Below are 5,793 nucleotides of genomic sequence, written 5' to 3' on the forward strand. Positions count from 1 at the left end.
GGGGGGGCTGAGGCTGGCAAGGTGGGCACTCAACTTTTGTCAGGACCCCTCCCAACCTCCCCCCTCCCCACTAGCATTGAATCCACAGCTGGCAAGGACTTGGGCATGTGCAGGCAATGCCATTCTCCTAGGACGTTCCACTCATTTTTTTATGGTCATTGACTTGATTTGTTTATTTATTCCATCCTTTGGTTTTTGTTTATTTTTGTCTTTAGATCAAAGAGTGCCTCTTCATTGGGCCTCCACTCAAGTATCCCTCAATGCAAGAACACTTTATTCTATTAACCTGACATTCCATGATGCTCACCCTCCCAACACGATCGCTGAAGACAAAGCTGGTGTATAAGCAAATGTGGTGAAGAAAACTGAGGGTGCCCAGCTATCAAAAGATATAGCATCTGGGGTCTTAAAGGCTTGAAGATAAACAAGTGGCCATCTATCTCAGAAGCAACAAAGCCCACATGGAAGAAGCACACCAGCCTTTGTGATCACGAGGTCTCGAAGGGATCAGATATCAGGCATCATCAGAACAAAAAATCATAGCATTGTGAATGAGGGGGAGTGCACAGTGGAGACCCAAAGCCCATCTGTAGGCAATTGGACATCCCCTTACTGAAGGGTCTCAGGGAGGAGATGAGCCAGTCAGGGTGCAGTAAAGCACTGATGAAACATACAACTTACCTCTAGTTCTTTATAGTGCCCCCCCCCACCATCATGACCTCAATTCTACCTTACAAATCTGGCTAGACCAGAGCATGTACATGGGTATAGATAAGGGCTGGAAACACAAGGAATCCTGGACAGATAAGCCCCTCAGGACAAATCTTGAGAGTATCCATACTAGGAGGGGAAGGGGAAGGTGGGGGGAGAAAAGGGGAACCAATCACAATTATCTACATATAATCCCCCTCCCTGGGGGATGGAACAGAAAAGTGGCTGAAGGGAGACATCAGTCAGTGTAAAACATGAAAAAATAACAATAATTTATCAAGGGTTCATGGGGGTGGGAGGGGAAAAAATGAGAAGCTAATACCAAGGGCTCAAGTAGAAAGAAAATGTTTTGAAAATGATTATGGCAACAAATGTACAAATGTGCTTGACACAATGGATGTATGTATGGATTGTGATAAGAGTTGCAGTAGCCCCCAATAAAATGATTTTTTTTAAGTGTGTCTCTTGTAGACATCATATTGATGTATCATTGTTGGTGTGGTAGTTACATAATCTGTTGTCAATTTGAGACTTAAGAGTGAAGGGGTGGAGTTAAGTCCGGCAATCAGGTTGCACCCCGATGACCTCATTTGGAGGCACTAAGGAGATAAATAGCTCACTGGAGGGGGAACACTGGCTCACTCCCTGTGAGACATTCCTGCTGACAAGACACATGGAGCTACACCAAAGCCCTGCAGCTGAAGGATTCATGTGGAGACCCCTGCCAGAGCTGAGATGCCTCTACTGCCACTGGATCCACAAGACTTTGAACCCACTGGTCTGTGATCTTCCTGTATTTGGTGTCATTGTATGTGTTGCATAAGTCTGAAGAGGAATTTATAGATTGGTATGGGACACCTGGGGTAATATCAGACTTATGGACTTGCTCTGGACTGGGCTGGGATGTTTTTTCAATATTCAATCGCTCTTGTATATAAAGCTCTTTCTTATAGACATATGAGTGTCTATGAATTGGTTTGTCTAGTCAACCCAGACTAACACACTTGGCTCTCTGAGGAATTCCCTTTAATATTTCTTAAAAATAGTTTTAAAATTATGATTTGGGTGAATATTTCCCTTTAGTATTTCTTATAAGGTTAGTCTTGTTTTGATAAATTCCTGTAATTTCTATTTATCTGGAAATGCAGTAATTTTGTGTTGTATTTGAGGGACAAGTTTGTCGGGTGTATACTCTGTAGTTGGCAATTATTTTTCTTTCAGAATGTTGTACACACCATCTATTGCCTTCTTGCTGGCACGGTTTCCGCCAAGCTTAGTCTTATTGGTTCTTCCTAGTGGGGAGCGTTGGGTTTCTGGGGCTCCTTTCAGAATTCCTTCCTTGCCTTTGGTTTTGATTATGATATGTTTGGTTACGATGTATTTGATTATGATATGTTGTGGTTATTTTCTTTTGAGGTCTATCCAACTTGGGGCTCATTCTGCTTCTTCAATGCATATCTTTCATTATTACATAATTTTAGGGAATTTTTCTTTCAACAACTCTTCAACAGTTTTCTCTGTGCTTTTTTTGGTCTCTTCTACCCTGGAATTATGATCACAAGCACACTATTCCACGTGATGGTGTCCCACATAATCTTTAGATTTTTCCCATTATTTTGTCTTACTGTTCTTCTAGAAAACTAGTATTGAAAGATTTGCTTTCAAGCTCACCAATTTAGCCTTCCATTGATTTAATTCTACATTATTGTTATCCAATGCATCACCTATTTCTGAAATCTCAGTATTCCTCTTCTGCATTTCTATGGGCTGTTTTAACTTCAGTTCTAATTTTTGATTTGTCAATTGTTTTCTTGATATGTTTTCTAGAATTCTCCTAATCTTTTGTTTTCCTTCATTTCATCAATTTCTTTCTTTCTTTTTAAAATCATTTTATTGTGGGCTACAACTCTTATAACAATCCATCCATACATCCATTGTGTCGAGCACATTTGTACATTTGTTGCCATCATGCCATCATTATTCTCAAAACATTTGCTTTCTACTTGAGCCCTTGGTTTCAGCTCTTCATTTGCCCCCTCCCTCCCCACCATTCCCTCCCTCATTAATCCTTTATAATTTATAAATTTTATTATTTGTCATGTCTTACACTGTCTGATGCCTCCCTTCACCCACTTTTTTGTTGTATGTCCCCCAAGGAGGAGGTTATATGTAGATCCTTGTAATTGTTTCCTCCTTTCTATCTCACATTCCCTCCACCTTCCCATTATTCCACTCTACCATTGGTCCTGAAAGGTTCTTCTCTCCTGGATTCCCTGTATTTCCAGTTCCTATCTGTACTGTGTACATCCTCTGATCTAGTCAGATTTGTAAGGTAGAATTGGATCATGATAGTGGAGGGCAGGAAGTATTTAAGAACTAGAGGAAATTTGTATGTTTCATCATTGGTACACTGCACCCTGACTGGCTCATCTCTTCTCCCGGGACCCTTCCATAAGGGATGTCCAGATGGGCTTTGGGTCCCCACTCCACACTCCCTCTCATTCATAATGATATGATATTTTGTTCTTTGATGCCTGCTACCTGATCCCTTTGACACCTCGTGATCACACAGGCTGGTGTGCTTCTTCCACGTGGGCTTTGTTGCTTCTGAGCTAGATGGCCACTTGTTTACCTTCAAGACTTTAAGACCCCAGATGCTATAGCTATTGATAGCCAGGCACCATCGGCTTTCTTCACCACACTGGCTTATGCACAAACTTTGTCTTCAGCAATTGTGTCAGGAAGGTGAGCATCATGGCATGCCAGTTTAATAAAACAGTGTTATTGCATGGAGGGAGTACTTGAGTGGAGGCCCAATGTCCATCTGCTGCCTTAATATTAAACCTATAAATAAATACATGCACATAGATCCATTTCCCTGTCATCATATATAGATTTACATATGCACATGCCTGTATGTAGATCTATTTAAATGCCCTTTGCCTCCTAGTTCTTTCCTCTATTTTCTTTTACTTTCCTCTTGTCCCACTATCATGTTCAACCTTCATTTGGGTTTCAGTAATTCCTCTAGGTTACATTGCCCTTCATCAAGCACTACTAGGCCTCTTACACTCTCCTTTCCACCAATTTTAGATCCCTTGCTGTCCCCTTGTCCCTGGGTTTGTTAACACCACTTCCTTTCCCCCACCTCCCCCTCTCCCAAGTCCCCTGGAACCATTGGTCCTGTTGTTTTCTCCTCCAGATTTTTTATCCAGCCTATCTTATCTAGATAGACCTGTAGAGATAGTTATATGTACAAAAACAAGACAGAGCAAAACAAAGCAGCAAAACAAAATAACAACAACAACAAAAATGACAAAAAACAAAAAACCTATAAATAGTTCAAGGTCTGTTTGTTGACCTTTAGGAATATTTTCCAGTCAAGTCTGATGGGGTGCCACACTCTGGCCCCACATTCTATTTTTGGTACTCCCTCGGGACTTCCTTGCTCTGCCATCTATTTCTTTCTTGATCTATTTGAAAGGTTCTAATTCTTTTGACTCACTGATCGGGTAGTTCCAGTGCTACTTCTTCCTCTGAAAGTTTTGTAGCTTTATGTTTTGGTCACTTGTTCAAGCCATTCTGTGTCATTTCCTCGTGTAAACTTAAACCATCTATTGTCTCTGAGATACTGGGGTTGTGTTATATTTGGATGAACTAATGACTGCATGCTGATGTCTTTAGGCACTATCATCTAGCTCCTAGTGAACGGAATAGAGAATGTGAAATGTGTACCATTGTTTGTTCACTGTTCACATTGCACATTTGAGGGTGTATTTGGCTGGTGTTGGCCACTGTTCATCATTAACCTGGTGATGCAGGTAGTGGTCCTCATCTAGGGGTATGGCTGGGTCACCTGGCATTGTGGCTGAGTCCTGCTGGGTATTCAAAGGAAACGAGAGAAAAATAAACAATAACAGTAAGAAAAAGAAAATAATATAGAAGAAAATTAGGTGAGGAAAACAAACTCCAGCAAGAAGAAAATAATCATTAAAAAGGAAGAGCAAACAAAATCAAAGGAAGAGAAATAGAAAAGGGGGAGGAGAGGGAGAAAGAAGACTACAATACACAAAGGGAAAGAAGAGTAAAGAAAAATGGAGCGAAAAATAAAGAAACAAGATCAGAAGGGAACGAAAGGAAAACGGAGAAACGAAATTGGAAGGAAAGTATAGACAAAGCAAACAAAACCGAGAACTGGGTTGTGGGGCTGCGGCACAGAAACGAGAACCCTGTGGGCATCCTGGGCAGCGGTTGATGGGATGGCCAGCCTTAGTCGGAGTGCTGCCTGACTTAGAAGATGTCTAGGTCAGGGTACCTGATCCAGAAGGAGTTCTTATGGGCTCAGAGGGCAGGTGAAGGTATGAGGCATGGCTGCTGGTTCCTGAAAGGGTTCTAGTTAGTCGGGGTGTGATCAGGGCCAGGGAACCAATTTCTGGAAGAGGTTCCTGCCTGCTCAGTGGTGTCTGGGGGCAGGCTGCCCATCTGGCACTGTGCTCTCTGCTGGTCCCAGGAGGTACAACTCACATGGGCTTGGATCATGCTGCCAAACTCAGGCAGAGTAGGCAGAGATGTCTAGGGGAATGAGGAAGCCCTGGGAGCGGGAGGGTGAGGCTGATCACAAATCTGATCATCAGGATGATGGAGAATGAGGAGACGACACGACCTCTCTGGTCACCAGCCTCTAGTGTGGGCCCTTGTGCTGTCTGTGGGGAGTGTAGAGGATTACTAGGTCACTGTCCAGAACACTGTTTGCAGAAGTTCAGTTGTCATGCTGCGTCGGGCCAGCTGATAATTCACCTCCTCCGTCTCCTTTCCACTTTAGTTCAGCTCCTCGTCCTATCTGATAGTCAGCCTACGTCTCTATCCTTTCTTCTGAAGCTCCAGGTTTGGGCATTATCATCGTATCTGTCTCACTTGGTCTCTGGCATCTTTGTTACAGAGGGTCTGGGTAATGCATTAGCTCAGTCCGTCATCTTGCTGAAAGTCCCTCCCTAAGGTTTTCCATGGCTGATGTGTTAGAAGTAGATGACTAGGCCAGTCTTCTGAGATGATCTCTGGGTGAACTTGAATTTCCAACCACCT

This window comes from Tenrec ecaudatus, chromosome 2, assembly GCF_050624435.1.
Source record: "Tenrec ecaudatus isolate mTenEca1 chromosome 2, mTenEca1.hap1, whole genome shotgun sequence".
Lineage (NCBI taxonomy): Eukaryota > Metazoa > Chordata > Mammalia > Afrosoricida > Tenrecidae > Tenrec > Tenrec ecaudatus.